Consider the following 19,344-nt stretch of genomic DNA (forward strand, 5'->3'; position numbering starts at 1 on the left):
AAAGCAACAAAACCATTACACAATCTCCAATGCCCTCACCCCAGCAGAGTCCAATCAAATCCCCACCCTCACCGAAGTCTGAGCAGGGAGGAGCTTGCTGACTCGCACATTCCTAAGAGCCTTGGGGTGAATCATGCTCTTGCGTCAAGCATATAGCTGCTGAATACCCTCTTGCCAAAGATATAGCTGCTGAACACCCTTTTATAACTTCCCAAATCTCTGGAGGACGAGGAGAAATACGTGTTTTCTTTTCCCCTCCTCCCTGCCTTTCTCACCTGGCAAGTTCTTCCTCATCTTTCCAGACCCTGCAGTGTGACACCTCCCCTGGGAGGCTGCCCGACCTTTCAGCTTGGGTGAGGGAGGCATTTCCTCTGCAGCCAACCAAACACAGAGCGGCAGCAATCACATGCTGAGTCCCTTAGGGGCCAGGACAACGTCTCCTTCATCTCTCTGTCCCCAGGGCATGAGAGTAAATACTTGATCTTAAATATTGGAGGCTATTACTTGTCCACTGCTGCCTAACAAATGACCCCACAATTTAGTGGCTTAAAGCAGCACTCACGTATGACCCCAGTTTCTGTGGGTCAGGAATCCAGGCACAGCTCAACTGGGCCTCTGGCTCGGGGTCCCTTGCAGGCTCCAGCCAGGGGGCTGCGGGCATCCAAGGTCATCCTGACACTTGTTGGCCGGACTTGGTTCCTGGAAGGTTGTTGCACCGGGAGCCTCAGTTTCTTGTGGGTTGTTGTCTGTTGCCATGTGGGCCTCTCCCAAGAGCAGCTTACCATGAGGCAGCTGGCTTCAGTCAGAGCCAGCAAGTGAGAGGGCAGGAGAGAGCGGGCAGGCAGAAGCCAGTCTTTGGGGAACTTGATCTCAGAAGTGACCTCCCACCATTTCTGTCATATTCTGTTCCTTCAAGTCCAGTCACCAGGTCCAGCCAGCACTCAAGGGAAGGGACTCTTCCCCCCCCCCCCCCCCCCCCCCCGCCGAGGGCATGGCATGAACACCAGGAGGCAGGACTGCAGGAGGTCATGATGGAGGTTGCTCGCCCGTGACACCTGGACTCCAAATCCATCAAACTGTCCGAGTTGAAAGCACTCTCCCATGGCAGCTATGTGTCTCCAGCGAGCGGCTTAGCTCCCTGTGTCTACAGTTTCTCAGCTATAAAATGGATATAATACCTTATTTCATCAAATTTAAGATGGAAATCCTCGATGGAAAAGGAGCATTATTTTAAAATATGTTTTTATTGATTTCAGAGAGGAAGGGAGAGGGAGAGAGAGATAGAAACATCAATGATGAGAGAGAATCATCAACCGGCTGCCTTCTGCACACCTCCCACTGGGGACCGAGCCAGCAACCCAGGCATGTGCCCTTGAGCAGAATCGAACCCGGGACCCTCCAGTTTACAGGCCGATGCTCCATCTACAGAGCCAAACCAGCCAGGGCAGGAGCATTATTTTATATACCATTAAGAAAGAATATGGGGGGGTGGTTAGAGATCAACCAAAGGACTTGCATGCATGCATATAAGCATAACCAATAGACACAGACAGTAGGGGCATGAGGGCCTGTGCTGGGGGCAGGAGTGGGAGGGGAGAGGTCAATGGGGGGTGGGGGAAGGAGGCATATGTAATGCTTTCAACAATAAAGAATTTAAATAAAATAAAATAAAAAATACCCATTGCCCATTTATCAGGAGATCATTTCAGGGGTTAAAATGCAGGGGGGCGGGGAGCGGGAAATGTATGCCTTGAAATTAATAAAACACAGTATCCATTTCCTAAGGTGGTTCTGAGATTTACATGGCTGGTGCCATTTAAGGGTGCAGTGAGGCTTAGAGATACAGAAGGCAGCAAACCGGGGCAGGCTGCCCCAGATGTTCCTTCTTATTAGTGAGCCATTGAAATTAATCCTCATCTACACACCACAGGCAAGATTTTGTTTCCTTTTTAATCTTTAGTATTTTATTTTACTTTAAAATACATTTTTATTGATTTCAGAGAGGAAGGGAGAGGAGAGATAGAAACATCTATGATGAGAATCATTCATTGATCGGCTGCCTCCTGCACGCCCTCTACTGGGGATGGAGCCTGCAACCTGGTCGTGTGCCCTGATCAGGAATCGAACCATGACCTCCTAGTTCATAGGTCGACGCTCAACCACCGAGGCACACTGGCCGGACAGAATTTTGTTTCTTTTTTTTTTATTTTTTTAATTTTTATTTATTTATTTATTTATTTATTTATTTATTTATTTATTTATTTATTTTATTAAGGTATTATATGTGTACATATCTTACCATTGCCCCCCCACCCCACTCCCATATATGCCCTCACCCCCCAATGTTTTGCATCCGTTGGTTACTCTTATATACATGCATATAAGTCCTTCAGTTTATCTCTTATTTCCCGCCCCTCTCCCTAACCTTACTGCTGTAATTTGACAGTCTGATGCTTTACTGCCTCTGTATCTATCTTTTTGTTCATCAGTTTATACTGTTTTTCATTATCCCCAAATGAGTGAGATCATGTGGTATTTTTCTTTCATTGACTGGCTTATTTCACTTAGCATAATGTTCTCTAATTCCATCCAGGTGCCTACAAATGGTAGTAATTCCTTCTTTTTTATGGCAGCATAGTATTCCATTGTGTTTATGTACCATAGTTTTCTGATCCAGTCATCTGCTGACGGGCACTTAGGCTGTTTCCAAATCTTAGCTATTGTAAATTGTGCTGCTATGAACATAGGGGTGCATATATCCTTTCTGATTGGTGTTTCTAGTTTCTTAGGATATATTCCTAGGAGTGGGATTACTGGGTCAAATGGGAGTTCCATTTTCAGTTTTTTGAGGAAACTCCATACTGTTCTCCACAGTGGCTGCACCAGTCTGCATTCCCACCAGCAGTACACGAGGGTTCCTTTTTCTCCGCATCCTCGCCAACACTTGTCGTTTGTTGATTTGTTGATGATAGCCATTCTGACAGGTGTGAGATGGTAAGATTTTGTTTCGATGATGCCAAGGAGTGAGGCCAAGGGGATCAGGTAGAATCTCCACCCCTGACAAAGGAGAAATTCTGATTACATAAAGGAAGACACCTTAAAATAGACGCCAAGTGCTGAGGTTGCACAGAAGAAAATGGGAGACCACATCTGGTTTAGGGGTGGGGAGAATACAGGCAGGCTTCCTGGAGGAGGTGGTGTTGGAGCTCAGCCTCAAAAGCACGGAGGACTGGTGCAATAGAGATGGGGGTAGGGTCCTGCGGGTGACTAGAGCCTGGGAACACACAGGGTTGTCCTTGGGCTGCAGAAGAATCTAGAAAGACAAACTGAAGCCCACTCCCGGATGGTTCCAGAGCCAGGAAGAGGAATCTGACTGAACTTGGTAGGCAATGGGGATGCAGTGTGCCCCTTCTCCAGGAGCCTTACCTTTGTGATTGCCTTTCACTCTCACAGCACTCTGGAGCTTAGCCTCATTTTTAAATTTTATTTTATTTTTTAAAATATATTTTTATTGATTTCAGAGAGGAAGGGCGAGGGAGAGATAGAAACAGCAATGATGAGAGAGAATCATTGATCGGCTGCCTCCTGCACTCCCCCTCCTGGGGATCAAGCCTGCAACCCGGGCATGTGACCTTGATTGGAATCAATCCTGGGGCCCTTTGGATTGCAGTCTGATACTCTATCTACTGAGCCCAACCAGCTTGGGCTAGCCCCATTTTTTTAGATGAAGTAACAGAAGCTCAGAGAGGTGAAGCAACTTGCCCAAGGACACAGTCAGTAGTAGGCCTTGAATCCAGCCCCTCAGAGTCAGGCCAGCAAAAAGCCCTCAGCAAATGTGTTCCACCTGCCATGGCTCAGACCTGGGCCACACACTGATCAGATAGAATTATAAGCCTAAAGGTTAAGGTCACTAGAATTTTCCTTGAAGATATCATGCCCACCAGAAATGAAGTGAGGGGCTGTGCATATATACATATTTAATTTAAAACTGTGTATATTTCAACTGATAATTTACTTCTTTGCCTGAGCAACTCTTTTAAAAATATATATATATTTTATTGATTTTTTACTGAGAGGAAGGGAGAGGGATAGAGAGTTAGAAACATGGATGAGAGAGAAACATCGATCAGCTGCCTCCTGCACACTCCCTACTGGGTATGTGCCTGCAACCATGGTACATGCCCACAACCACGGTACATGCCTTTGACCAGAATCGAACCTGGGACCCTTGAGTCCGCAGGCCAACGCTCTATCCACTGAGCCAAACCGGTTAGGGCCTGAGCAACTCTTAAAATACAGTAAGAGACTAGTTCTGAGCTAGACTCCTGGCCATCCATAGACTGGTCTCGCCTTTCTGTCCCACTTCAGCTTCCCCTGCACCCTCCTAGGAACACAGGCAAATTTCTCAAGCTTCCCAGATCTCAAAAATCCGTTGGGGCTTGTTAAAAATAAATAAATGAGTAAAAAGATTCCTGGGCCCCACCCTAGACTTACTGGATCAGAATCCACAGGGGTTGGGAGTCCAGGAATCTGTTTTGTTTTAAAGGGCCCCAGAGGGTTTTCATTATCGGGGAAGTCTGGGTAACAACTTCTCTAGGCCTCTTAACACTGATCCACATTAGAACCATTTGAGGAGCTTCTAAGTAAGCAATGCAATGCTTATTTCTGAGGATCCCATTCCTCGGAAATGGACTTGAGTGGCATTCTGCTGGTGATTCTAAGATCTGAGTTGGTGGTTAAAATGTGTAAGAACCATGGGCTGGGGCTCAGGAATCTGTGTTTCCCACTGGCACCCTGATCCAAGGAGATTCTGCCACCAGTGGTACAGAAGCCCACACTGACGCATGTTTTTTTTTTTTTTTTTTAATATATTTTATTGATATTTTACAGAGAGGAAGGGAGAGGGATAGAGAGCTAGAAACATCGATGAGAGAGAAACATCGATCAGCTGCCTCCTGCACACCTCCCACTGGGGATGTGCCCGCAACCAAGGTACATGCCCTTGACCGGAATCGAACCCGGGACCCTTCAGTCCACAAGCCGACGCTCTATCCACTGAGCCAAACCGGTTTCGGCTGAGGCATGTTTTTTCTAGCCACATGAAACTTCCCACCCAGGCTTTCGCCGGGAGTTTTTTTTGTCTGGGATGGAATACCCCTCCTGGGGAACTCAACCTGGAGGTAGGAAAGCCTGGGTGGAGAGGTGTCTTGTTTCCTAATTTAATGTGAACTAGGTAATGTATGTGCCTGAGCTAACGGTTCAAATTCCATACTTCCTTGGTTTCACTACAGTCCATTTTCTAGTTCTCAGTTAGTTTCTTTGTTCAGATCTCCACCTGCTGGTGTTGACCAGGGAGTCACCTGAACCTGGGTGGAGCCACCTGCCCTCTGCGCCAGACCCAGGAGTTCACAAGGACCAGCCAGGACTGAGCCAATGCATCACAGCCCCTGTAGCATGGCCAGCCCTAGCTCAGGGACTTGCCTTTCCTGAGTATCACAGGGGCCCACATCATACATGTGCACAGCAGAGGAGAAAAAATGCAGGCAGGAAGTGTTGAAGTCACACACACTAGATTAATAGGGACAAGAAAATAACACACTTAATGGCCAACATGTCCAGACCCTCTTAGGAGGAAATTCTGTCCAGAGAGGTTGGGCACCTACCCAAGGTCACACAGCTTTAACTCTTTCCTGCATAAAGTAAGTTGTGAGGTAGAAAGAGTCCTTGGACTTGGACATGTAATAGAATGTTAGCTCTATGACAAGATGGTAGGAACTGTGTCTTTTTCACTACTATGTCCCAGGCATAGCACCAAGCCCATAGTAAAAAGTGTTTGTTAACCAAATGAGTATGTAAATCTGGAGAACTGGGCTTTTAATTCATTTTCTGCTACTAAAATGGCTATGTTGGATTGTCCCAGGTTAGAGTTCAGCCAGATAGATGGAAGGGAAGTTTAGGAAGTTGGATAGACAAACACAGCAGACACAATATAGTCAGAGAAAAGAAAAAGAAAAAAAGAGAGAGAAAAGAACGGAGCTGTATTATCTCTCCGTGCTCAATTAGCAATTTTTGGTTAACAAGATGTTCTCATAGTCCTTGATCCTCCCAATTGTCTGGAAGCAGGTCATTTTTTTCTCCATGCCCTGATTAACATCTGATGTACGGTATATTTTGTTTACCGTCTGTGCTATCTCACTGGAAGGCATATATTTTGTTTTGGCCACTCCCCTATCCCCTGGTTGGCACAGAGCCCAGTTTTGACTTATGAAGCTTTCCGTTCAACCAAGCCTTCTGGGGCCCTCTAGGTCCTGAGTGGCCTCAACTTGCAGAGTAGGAAACTGGCTCAGAGAGGTGAGGTTGCTTGTCCAAGGTCACACAGGGACGGTCTTCTGCCTACCATCCCCACCCCTACAGTTGCTAAAGGACGCAATCCCGTAAACCCGTGCACCTTCTCCTTCCTCCTGCCCTTCGCAAACCCTTTCCTCCGACCTCTTCTCCGTCCGCTTGCATGTATTTGCATCTTGCCTGGATCCTTGAGCTCCGGTGTGATCTGTTATGCTTGCGGCTTTGGGAGACACGTGCTACTCGGGTGAATGAATCGCACATCCCCACCCCCGCGGACAACCAATCACAGGGTGTCCGAGACCGGCCACTTCCGCCTATTGCGGGCCGCGGCGAGGACGAGAGGCCCACGTGGGGCTCTGTAGTTGAGGGAGTAGGCGGTGGTGTGCCAGGGACCGGCTCTTCCAGCCTCATCACCAATCCAGGGACCCGCCGGGGACGCGAAGGGCGGGGCTGACGTGGGGCGCCAAGGCTTAAATGTGACGGGCAGACGGGCGTAAGGAGGAGTTCTGAACGGGGGAGTGGTGAGTGACGGAGGCCACTGTCCAATACCAGGAGGGGTTGGGCTGCTTGAGCCAATAGGAAGTCCCAAGGCGGGGCATGGACCGAAGCAAGTTTGGTTGCGCGGAGGCCGCAGCTGCTCCCTGTCACTGGAGCTAGGGTCTGTAGAGGCGGTGGCGACGACTTGCGGCGGCGGCGGCGGCGAAGAGGTAAGTGCCCACGGCGCTGCGCACCTTCCTCTTCCCGCGGCGGGTGGGAGCGGGAGGGCGTGCTGCGGCGCCGCCGCAGGGGACGCTTATATAAGGGTCGTGCGCGCCAAGGCGGCGCGGGCTTCGCGAGTGACGGCTGGAGGAGACAGCTGCGGACGGTGCGCGAGGCGAGTTGCGCCGCCCCTCCCCTCCCCCCTTGTGGGGGACGGTCGGCGTGGGTCCGTCCCTCTCTCACACCCTCGCTCCCTCGCTCCGGGGACCCCTCTTAACCCCGGCCCGTCGCTCCGTGAGCATCCCTCCCTTTCGGGCTCCAGCCGGGCCTTGTCCATCCCGCGCCCCTGGCGACCGGCGGCGGCCTTATTCTTGCTTTCGGGCCCATTTTGCAGATGGAGAAACTGATGCACGGAGCACGAAAATGCCTTGTGCTAGGTCCTTGAGTGAGGGTTCGAACCCAGGTCTGTCTGAATGGGGAGCCCAGGTTTCCCCCATCATACTGGCAGTTGCTCAGTTCTGAGGAAAGCCGTGGCCTGGAAGGCGAGGGTGTTCCGTGTTCCAGGAGTCTCGCGTAGGATCCTCCTCCTCGTTACCCTGTGGAGTATTCCCAGTTCCATTTAGTTTCAGGTGAAGAAGCTCGAGGAGCCCAGAAGCAGTGATTCGCCCGAGGCTGCTCAGTTAGGAGGTGGGGCTGGGCTCAGCCCGTTACTTTCACAGCTTTCAGCAGTTTACCGAGCGCACTCGGCTGGGGGCGGCGAGGAGCAGCGGCCTGGGAAACGTTTGAACTCAGAAGCCTTGCTTTCAGGACCTGCCATGAAGGTCCCTCCCAGAATGACTTGCTTTGTGTACTCTGAGTTGTTTCATCTCTGGGGAGCTCCTTTTTCATCTCACAGATGCGGGGGTTAGGCCAGGTCCTAGGATCCTGGCAGCTTTGAACTTCTTCAACATTTGATTGCCTGTTCCTTTTGTGAGATAGTATGCCAGGGCTTATTATCCCATTCTGCAGCTGAGAAAACTGAGTCTCAAGGAGGTGCCGGTATTTGGCAGATCATAACCAGAGCTATTGAGTCTACTCTGAACTTTTGCCTTTTCTGTCGCTGCCTTACCCACTGCTGCCGTCAGCCCTGGCTTCCCCGTGTCACCCTTCCCCTGCCTGTGATGCAAATACTCATGCTGGGAGTGCATGTGCTCAGCATTTCTATTAACCCGGTGATACAGCTGTTCTGTCTCTTGCTCTCCATCTTAACTCTTGAATTCTTACTCGCCTTCTTTTGCACACCTACCATGTTCGGATCTCTAGACTGGGCGTTGAGAGAAGACGTGAGAGATGAAATTAATCCTTGTCCTAGAAATGCTGACAAACTGATGGAAGGAGAGAAAAAAAGAAATAGAACTTTTAGCAGCAAGTGGGTGTGTTTGTACAGAGCCCATGCTGGTGAGGTATGGCCCCTGGGAGGACGTGGAAGAGGAAGTTGAGTAGAGGCCCATAAATCAGGCCAAACCACATACTGAGGCCAGGGAGGGGAGAAGTGGACTGGCTGGGGGCTGGACAGGGATGGACTGGGGAAAGCTCTGTGGATGGGGTGAGTTGTGAGCTTTGTTTGATTCCACTGCAGCCGGCACTGAAGAAGCAGTGATTGGATTTGAGGAGTCAAGTTTTTATTACGGAGGAGAGGTGAGTTTTAAGTGACTAGAATCTGCAAGAGGAAGGCTGAGGAAGGTGGAAGGGGAACGGGGGAGAAGTAGCACTTCTCAGCTGGGTCACTGAAGAGGCCTCTGCAGGAGGTGTGACAGGTGAGGGCACTTGCTAAGGCGCTGGTAAGGCAGACATGAGACAGGGTCCGAAGGCGCCAGGGCGCTTGGTTGGGCTCTGCGGGCCCAGCAGGAGGCCTGAGCTACAGGGTGTCTCTGTCTGTGTTCTAGTAAACCCCTTGTGAGCAGGAACCCTGTGTTTCTTAGCGGCTGCGCTGCCCTGAGGAAGGAGCTTTGTTCGCTGTAGTTGTTCAGTGTTGATTTGTTGAATTAGGCTGTCATTCAGATTTCCACAGTTTACCCCTAAGTCCCCTATGTGCCTTATCTCTCACTACTGAAGTCTGCTCCAGCTTCCCTGACCCTGTCTGTGCCAGGTCTCACCTGGAGGATCGCCTACCCCTCGGGGAGGCTTGTCCTGGAAGTTGTGGCCTCGGTGGGTCCCTCCTGCCTTTGATGTGCCAGTTCAGGCCACTTGCCCTTTTGTCCTCCTCCTTGCTTGCTCTTTTCTCACTTCCAGTAGCCCAGTCCCGGGTCCCGTGCTAGTAGACCCAGCCTGTCCCGATCTGTCTAGCACTCTTCCACATGAGCTGGGCGCCTCCCTCAGGTGAACGTTTCCCTTGAGGGTTAGTGTGGGTCCTCTCTTTGGCTGCCTCCCAATAGCACCTTACCCGCTTCTGAACAGCCCCCTGCTCCTGATACCAAGAAAGCATGCTGCTTGTCATCCGTAGACCTCCTTACAGCCGTGGGGCCTTGCACCTGCTCTCTCTGAAACCTCACCTGGGCCTGACTGACCATCCCTCCACCTCTTTGTCTTAGCTGCCTCTAGTCCAGGGGTGGGCAAACTACGGCCCGCGGGCTGGATCCGGCTGTTCTATCCGGTTCTCTTGCTCTCCCCTCCGCTCCTTTACTTTGAATTTATATTAGTTCACACAAACACTCCATCCATGCTTTTGTTCCGGCCCTCCGGTCCAGTTTAAGAACCCATTGTGGCCCGCAAGTCAAAAAGTTTGCCTACCCCTGCCTAGTCTCAGCTGTGAATTCTTTGCTAAACTGCGAAAGGAGTAGGGCCTGATGGTGGGAAATGGGGAGTGACACAAAGCCCTTTCCTCTGACCTATTGAGTGAGAAGATATGATCCCACCACCTGTTGGGCTTTTTCTTCCATGTGACCCAACAGGTACCCTCTTCTATCTGCCTCAGTCCTCATGTGAGACTATTTGTTGTTGCCCCCAAACTTGCTTCTCCGTGTCTGTCCCTCCTCTGCTCTTGTCCCTGGTGTCCTTGTCTCTGCAGGACTTTCCTCTTATCTTATCCTATCAGAATTATTCTGCAGGCTTTCCTGCATTAAGCCTTGCCAAATCTATTCATTTGGACATGGCTCTTCTCTTTTAATAATAATGATATGTAATGATTCATTATTAATAAAAGCCAACCTTTTATGATGTGGTGGCAGGGATCTTGCTAAGCCCCTTACATGTATTTTTTGATTGACACGACAACCCTACAACAGAGGTACTGTTAGCTCCCCATTTAAAGGTGAGGAACTATGGGTAGACTAAATCCCTCAGAATCTACACAGCGAGGAGACTGTGTGGCTGGGGTCCCCACATAGGTTCCTCTCGTGTATTATCCTTTCCTTACCCTCAATTTTTTCGTCCCCCACAACCTGATCTGTGGCCTTTTGGGAGCAGAGTGTGTGCCTTCTGACCTGGTGCCTATGGAAGGTATATGCCCAATCAATATTTTATTGAGTTGAGTACCCCAGGCATTCATTTTCAGCCTTGATGTAATCTACCAGGGCATCATGGATTCAGTTCCTTTGATGATTTGCTGGTCTGTGTCTCCGTTTCGTTTTTGATTTACCAGGGACTAGAGCTGAGTGACAGGTGTGGGCTGTGAACTCCCCAAAGCGGTCACATCCCACCAATGTGGGCTGAGGAAATAGTCGGGGAAGTAGGAGACATAGCAGCGCTCGGTCACATAAGACAAAAATTAGTGTCAAGTGCGTAGTGAGATAGGACGCAGGCTCGGAGAATCTAATCTGGAGGAGCACTGAGCTCTGAAGGATGGAGACAGCTCTGCGGAGAAAGGAGGCCCGGGGCTGGATGGAATTGGACAGGAAGAAAAGTACCTCCGATAAAACAATAAAAGTTTCTAGAACTTCTTGTTCTTGTGTAGTGAGTGCCAGAAAAGGGTTTTACTTAAATGCTTCTTACTCAGCGCATTGGCTAAGGTCTGAGTTCTCCAGCGGGCCTGGTGCCAGTGCTGCACTTGTGTTGACTTATCAGGAACCCTGTGAGATGAGTGTTGTTACTATTCCCATTTCACGGATGAGGAAACAGGCTTTGAGTGGTTACAGGAGTGGGTGGCAGAGCAGCAATGGTGGAGCCCAGGCGCTGGATAGCAGAGCTGGGGTGCTTTCCTGGTGCACCCCCCACACATACACACCCATTCTCCTTGACGGAAGCAAAGTAACAGTTCTTCTCTGGGTTCTGGATCTCTGTTTGCCACTCCTAGGTGCTCTTGGAAGTGCTGGAGAAATGAAAGTAACACTTCTCTTTCTTTTACTTTAGATTGCGCCTGCCTCTTGGACCTGACAAGACCTGAGGGTAAGTCCTGTGCCTGAATCCAGGTCGTGGGGTGGTGGGTCTCCTTCAGGAGCAGCTGTCCAGGTTAGCGGTCTGGGCACGTCGGCTATCAAGCGCAATGCATAATAATGGCCAAGCTCTGATTTTTGGAAAATATAAGCAGTCCTTGTCTGTTCCTAGTCTTTCTTAGTTTTCACTGGAAAATGACATCTGGGTCCCTCGCTGGTCCCAGTTGGCAACTGGTCAGCCCCAGGAAGCCCTGCTTCTAGAAGGGTGTGACTTGGGACGCTGGTCATGGGGAGGGTGGCAAGGCTCCTCAGGACCCGAGGAAGCATCTGTAGGGCCGGGCAGTCTCTGTGCAGACCCCTTGAGTCAGCATGGAAAGCAGGTGCTGGTGGTGAGGGACTCTGGGCAGCCTGTGGCTATGGACTCTGTCAGCTGGCTGTAAAAACACTTGGCACATGTTCACACTGACGCTCAGTCTTCGGGCGTCACAGCGCCAGAGGGGTAAAGGTGGAATCGTCCCTTCTCTCTCTCCCAGTGCTCAGGCAGCATTGCCCTGTGATCTCCTGCTTTTCAGGTTTCTCCTCACACAGCGTTCCCCTGATTGCACTGAACTGGGTGCATCTCCCCAGCTGCAAACCAAGGCCCTCTGGCTGGGGTCCACCTGATGATCCAGTTCTGCCTCCTGCTGCTGGTCCCAGTGAACATTCTAGCCAGCTCTCTGACTAGCACCGCCCCACCTCCACCCTGCTGCCTGTGCCCTGGGGACTTGGTTGCTCAAGAACAACTCTCCCCGGAGCTCCAGTTCCGTGCTCAGAGTGGAGATTTCTTTGTATGGGGACTTTTTCTTGGGTTTCTACCCATAGTGTAGCTAGTTTCCTCAGGGGACACTGCTTGACCCAGGAGTTGTTCTCCTTTCTAGATTGCCCCACAGCTCTCTCTTGGGCCAGCAGCAGCCTCAATTGAGTTTGCCCTATTCTCTCTGCTTATCTCGTCCTCCTGTTCTCCGTTGATAGAGTTGAATGTTCTTCCTTGCATCAGGAGAGGTGGGGCGTTGGGTGAAGGTCCCTAACCACCTATCTCATGGAGCTGAGAAATGGGGATCCAGAGAAGGCTGATTAGCAGAATTAAATATCCAGATCCCCACCCCACTGCACCCCCTTGTGTGTCTTCCACCACATCCATTAGTAGGAAGGGAAAATTGGTGGCAAGAAGGGCTGCCTTCTCCCAGGTCATCTAGTTTGTTAAAAAGCTCTTTTGGTCTTCAGTCTCCAAGCCCCTGCTGAGTCTTGGAGTTTTGCTTAGTTACCACACCAAGACCCTGGGGTGGAAGGTTGCTGCTCTTCCCTCCTCCTTTGCTATATCTCCTTGGTGATTCTGGATGTGGGCTTTTTTTTTTTTTAATCCTTCCCTAAGGAGTGAGGATATTTTTTCCATTGATCCTTAGAGAGTGGAAGGGAGCGGGTAGGGAGAGAGAAAAGAGAGAGAAACATCGATGTGAAAGAGACACTGATTGGTTGCTTCTTGCACACTTACTCTGACTGGGGGTGGGGATCGAACTTGCAACCCAGGTTCATGCCCTTGACTGGGAATCAAACCTGAGACCCTCCGGTGTACAGGCTGACACCCTAACCACTAAGCCATGGGGGCCAGGGTGGGCTTTTTTGGGAGGGTGGGGCTCATTTTTTTTTTTTAATATTATCCCAGAAGGCATAACCCAGCTCATCCCAGCATCCCCTCATTGCTGCTGTCCCTTACTCCTTATCCTTATCTTTCTTGAAGGCCAGAGAAGGGGGTAGGGACTAGGGCAGTGGTCGGCAAACTCATTAGTCAACAGAGCCAAATATCAACAGTACAACGATTGAAATTTCTTTTGAGAGCCAAATTTTTTAAACTTAAACTTCTTCTAACGCCACTTCTTCAAAATAGACTCGCCCAGGCCGTGGTATTTTGTGGAAGAGCCACACTCAAGGGGCCAAAGAGCCGCATGTGGCTCGCGAGCCGCAGTTTGCCGACCACGGGACTAGGGTATTCAAAGCTGCTCTTAAGTACATTTTCACCAGCTGTGCGTGAAATGGGGCCAGTTTCCATGTGTAGCAGCTCCTCTCCTGATGACATCCATCCCTGGCTGAAACCTCTGGGAAAATTCCGTGATCTGGCTATGCTGAGTCATGCTTAGTCTCTGCGGATATGTCATCTTTTGCATGTCTGTCATTGGCCAGCTCAGGGTCTGGGAAAGGCTGCAGTTACTACGAAGTGATATCATGCTGTTAATCTCTTATATTTGCTTACCACTATATGCTTCTCCAAGTGCTTTTGCTGACTGATGTGCTGTTTATCAATATGAAATTTTATTAATATTATTAAATCATTAATAATAAATGTATTATTCTGGAAAACATTCCTCTCTTATGATGAGGAAACTGAGATTCAGAGAGATTGACTTGATGAATTTCAGGTGAGTGACATGTCTGGCTGGGGTTTTTTTGTTACCTCACCTTATCCCTACCATTGGGTTTTTTGTGTAATGCAAAGATTATTCAGAAGTTATTTTGGATGAAAAAAAAATTGGTGTTCAATTTGTTAAAGTTGAAATCTAGTTCTTCCTTTAATGGCTAGTCTTCCAAGTTTCCCTTCTATGTGTAGCCTACAATCTTTCTGTTCTATTTATGATTTTAGAAAATTTTAATAATCACTTTGAAGGGGCCTTTTGAATAATACTGGATCTCAATTGCAAACAACTCATTTAAAAAATTTGTATTGAATTTCTAAATTACATTCAACTTCCTTTAATTATTTTAATATTTCTAATTGTCTGATTAACAGACATTCCTAATACTTAAATAATTCCTGTAAATCTAATAAATTAAGCTGGCTTTTAAATTTTCTTAAACATTCCTATAATCCTGTTTTATTTAAAAATTTTTAAAGTATATTTTTATTGATTTCAAAGAGGAAGGGAGAGGGATAGATAGAAATATCAGTGATGAGAGAGAATCATTGATCAGCTGCTTCCTGCACACCCCCTATTGGGGATCGAGCCCACAACCTGGGCATATGCCCTTGACTGGAATTGAACCCGGAGCCCTTCAGTCCACAGGCCCACGCTCTATCCACTGAGCCAAACCAGCTAGGGCTACAATATATAAGTTTTGATGTATATGTATGCACTTATGAAACCTTAACTATGAAACCATAATTAAGATAGAACACATCCTTCATCTCCAAGTGTTCTTGTGCCCCTTTTTGCAATCCTTTCCTCCCATCCCTGTCTGCGTCCCCCATTCCCAAGTAACCATGGAACTGCTCTCTGTTACCACAGATAAGTTTGCATTTTCTGGTTTACATATGTGGAATCATATAATATGTACCCTTTTGTCTGGTTTCTGTTACTCGGCATCATTACTTTGAGATTTTGAGGGGGGGATATATCAGTACTTCTTTTTGTTGTTGAGTAGTATTCCATTATGTGGATACCCCACAGTTTGTTTATTCATTCATTCACCTATTGGTCATTTCAGTTGTTTCCACTTTTTGGTGATTGTAAATAAAACTGCTATGAATGTTTGTATGCATATATTCCTTTTTCTCTTGGGCAAATGTGTGCGAGTGGAGTGACTGGATAATACGGTAGGTGTATGTTTAACTTAAACTGCCCAACTGCTTCCATAGTGGTTGTACCATTTTACATTCCCACCAGCAGTGTTGGAGGGTTCCAGTCCCTCCAAATCCTGACCAACACTGGCTATGGTTCGTCTTTTTAATTGTAGCCATTCTAAAAGGTGTGTAGTGATGTCTCATGGTTTCAATTTGAATTTCTCTGGTGATTAATGATATTGAGCTTCTTTTCATGTGCGTATTTGTCATCTGCCAATACTGATTTTAAACTTAGTAAAATTCCTACTTGAAATCACAAGTCTAAACCAATTACTTAGTGCCCTGGCCAGTGTGGCTCAGTTGCTTTTGTGTCATCCCATGCACCAAAAGGTTGCCAGTTCGATTTCCAGTCAGGGCACATGCCTGCGTTGTGGCTCAATCCCCGGTTAGTGGGGCTTGCAGGAGGCAGCTGATCGATGTTTTGTTCTTATATAGATGTTTCCCTCTCTTGCTACAAAATCAGTAAAAAACAAACAAACAAACCTTTCTTAAAAAATACATAAACCAATTAGTTACATATTTTAATTGGAATCTTGAGAGTGACTTGTTACTCTGTATAGACCAAATTACGTTGAACATTATCTTCTACATATAAAAGCCTAAGCGACCGAACGACCGGTGGACCGGTTGCTATGATGCGCATTGACCACCAGGGGCAGACACTCAATACAGGAGCTCAACTGACCGACCTGTCCTGGCAGCCCACCAGCCTGGCGGCAGCCACTCACTCCCTCGGTAGTCCTGCAGGTTCAATCTCCAGAGAATGGGACAGGCACTGACGGACTGGCACCACCGGCACGATCCTGTCAGCGCTGCAGGCCTCCTGGAAGTCAGCCTCGGGCACTGCAGCTGCTTCCCCTCCCTAGACACTCCGCAGGAAGAAATGGTATAAAAACGGCTGCCAGGTGGCTTCCGACAACCGGCACAACCGTCAGTGGGACAAATCCGGATCCTGGGCCGGCAAGGGCGTCCCACTGCCTGCCCAGAGGGCTGATTGCATCTCGGCCCCCGGGCGCCATATGCAGGGCTCACGGCTGGTGAGCGCCACTGCGGCAGCGTGAGCCTCTCCTGATCGGAACTGACTGGGTGCAAGCCTGTGGCAGGTGCAGTGGGGCCAGGATGAGTGGGAACAGCAGGCAGGAGTGGCAGGCAGTGTTGCACTGCCAGTTTCGGCCTGATCCCTGCAGGCCACCCTGAGGGACCCCACCCATGCACAAATTTGGGCACTGAATTTGGCCTCTAGTCTATATATAAAAGCCTAAGCAGCCGTTATGACCCGTCAACCAAATGACCGGTTGACCAGTCGCTATGATGCTCACTGACCACCAGGGGACAGGTGCTCAATGCAGGAGCTGCCCCCCTGGTGGTCAGTGCACTCCCACAGCCAACCTCCCACAGCCAGCCAACCTCCCTCGGTCCCTCCTCCCGGCCAGCTGGCCCCGATTGGCCCCAATCGCTGGCCAGACCAAGGGACCCCATACCTGTGCACGAATTCGTTCACCGGGCCTCTAGTAGTACATAAAGTAACAAGTACACATTTCTTAACACAAAATTATAAATACTATGGTCTTTATTTTCTTAGTATATTTATTTTGAATGCTATATCTTTTTGGAATTGAAAAATCTTACATAATAAGGAATTAATGATGTGACCTCAAGCTCTAGTAAATTACTTCCTATGCAACTTTTGGAATTTCTTTCTCAATTGGATGATGTTTCTTTATAGTCCAAGATTCCTGTCCATGATGAAACTAGGTCTTGACCTTTGAATCCAACTGCTAGGCAGAACCCTGATTCATTGCCATTTTGCGCTCAATGGGGGATGGTCTCACAGCCCATGTGCCCTAGGTGGAGGTATCACATTGTCTAATCCTCATCTCATGGAACTCTGCCCAGGTTGCTATACCAGGTGCCTGGATTCTGTTAATCTATTTAAGGCTTCATTCTTATGCACTATGGCTACAAAATAGGTGGAATTAAAATACAAAACAGGTGGGATTTAGATTTTGAATATCTCCCAAGGCTTTGTCTGACCAAGCACTAATTCTAAAATCGTGCCAGTGACAGAGCTGTGCTAGAATTTGAGTTCCGGTCTTCTGAGTCCTGGTCTGGCATTGCTACCCCTATATCTTACATCTTTTCAAATTAAGAGAAAGGGGTCTAGTGCTTAAGAGTTATTGGTTTCTAGTCAGCCTTGGTTAACAAGAAATTCTGGCACCTGGAACTCATGCCTTCCTTTTCTCATTCTTCAGTTTATCCCACCCCCAGCCCCCGGAAATGGTATGAACCCTGAGTCCTGACCTCCCCCTAACCTCCCAGTGGCGTGTTACCAGTCTCTTTGGAGGGGCCATTGCCATTAAATTCTTGATAGAGATTTAGATCTTAGATGATAAACAGACGTGAACTTGCATTCCTGTCCTGGTCACTGGGTTTGGCCTCAGGAAGCTTGTGGGTGGTGAGTGGGACCTGGTTGAAAATTATTAATGCAGTCTGACCTCTCTCCTGATATCTGATGCTTATGTGGCCCCATGTGGGTAAAAAGGGAAGGTCTGTGGAGTTCCAAAAAAAGGATATTTGAGTGGAGGACTGTCTTAGATTCCTACACTGCAGGCGTTTTAAATACAGTCTTTCCCTTCTTTGGTTCTGAATTCCCCATTCAGGGTGGTGAAGGAGCACTGTGTAATAAACAACAAATGATAGTACATTAAATGATGGCAGAGACATCATTGAATGACAGAATGTCTGTTCAAAGAGAGAGGAAAATGTGCTCCACTACAGGGCAGGACATTAAACGGCAGGGAGGGAATATAGAGAAAATTAACCCTAAAATTTTTTAAAAAGGGGAAAAATATCATTTGCAATTGCAATTTTAGAAATGCAACTTAAAGTATAATGCATTTTTATAGCATAAAATAGGAAAACACCAAAATATACCTCAGAAAAGATTTCTACATATGTAATCTGTTTATGTCATTCTATTCAACTTTAAAAATAGTCCATCAAACTGTAAATAATCAAACTTGTCATTTTAACTTTATTACTACAGCACAAGAGCCATGATGCCCCTACATGAGAAAGATGCATTATAAAACAGAATATATAACATCTCACTGAGGTTATTTTGGAATGTTATACCAGTTGTTCCCCCCTGGCTGCTGAAATGATAAAGTTATGCATTAAAGAAGTTATTTTCTGTGTCCTTTTGATTTTAAAGAATCATATTTTTTTAAAAATAAAGAAGGCTGGAATTTATAACACTCTTTGGGGCTTAAGATCAGATGCAGGGTATTTTACTATCAGAGTTTTTCTCTTTTACCCCTTTTCTTCAAAAAAATATTTTGAGGGGATGAAAGCCTCTTTCTAAATGACATATGAAATACAGATTCCTGGGAAGTGGTGGAATAATGATTTCTTAAAAGATGTTCCTCCATAAAAGAAATGAGAAAACTGGCAAAAATTGTCAAAAATCAACTGTTTTAGAATTCTGGAAGTTAACAAAAGGCTTATAGCAACAATCCAATCAAGGAACATTTAGTCAAGAGAAATGGCTGAATCTTGTTTTTAACAAAAAGTATGAGCCCTAGCTGGTTTGGCTCAGTGGATAAAGCGTTGGCCTGCAGACTGAAGGGTCCTGGGTTTGATTCCAGTCAAGGGCACATGCCCAGGTTGTGGGCTCAATCCCCGGTGTGGGGCATGCAGTGCAGGAGGCAGCCAATCAGTGATTCTCTGTCATCATTGATGTTTCTATCTCTCTCTCCTTCTCCCTTCCTCTCTGAAAGCAATAAATAAATAAATAAAGCCTATATAATAAAGAGCTAATATGCTAATTAGACCAGACAGCGGAATGGCCTTCTGGAACAACCTTCCAGAACTACCAGTGGGGTCGGGGGGACGGGGCCCTGAGGCAGCCAGGGCCACGAGGGCCGAGCCCCTTGCACGAACTTTGTGCATCAGGCCTCTAGTAAATAAATAAATAGTAAAAGGAATAGACACACCCTAAAAAAAAAAGTATGAGGCAAGAATGGTACATGCATAGGAAAAGAAGCAGTCACTAGAAACTATCCCCAGACATGGGACTTTATAGACAAAACTTTAAATCAGCTATTTTAGAAGATGTCCAAAGAACTAAAGGAAAGTATGAGAACAGTGCCTTGTCAAATAGTGATGATCAATAAGTGATAGAGCCCTAACCGGTTTGGCTCTGTGGACAGAGCGTTGGCCTGCGGACTGAAGGCTCCCGGGTTCGATTTCGGTCAAGGGCATGTACCTTGGTTGCGGGCATATCCCCAGTAGGGGGTG

At 47.8% G+C, this 19,344-nt stretch overlaps 1 protein-coding gene across 4 annotated transcripts in view; it reads left to right on the forward strand.

Moving 5' to 3' along the window:
- The first annotated feature begins 6,932 nt into the window (after positions 1-6,932).
- The window catches only part of PC (pyruvate carboxylase), a 66,725-nt gene continuing 54,313 nt past the window's right edge, over positions 6,933-19,344 (forward strand). Inside the window, exons 1-2 of one of the 4 annotated variants that reach the window (XM_080642712.1) lie at positions 6,933-7,052; positions 11,371-11,406. The gene's annotated coding sequence lies outside the window, so the exon portion shown is untranslated. Of the gene's footprint in view, positions 7,220-8,551; positions 8,722-11,370; positions 11,407-19,344 lie in introns of those variants that run through there. The other 3 variants (XM_080642713.1, XM_080642715.1, XM_080642714.1) reach the window with 3 other exon arrangements.

This window comes from Plecotus auritus, assembly GCF_963455305.1.
Source record: "Plecotus auritus genome assembly, chromosome: 9".
Taxonomy (NCBI): domain Eukaryota; kingdom Metazoa; phylum Chordata; class Mammalia; order Chiroptera; family Vespertilionidae; genus Plecotus; species Plecotus auritus.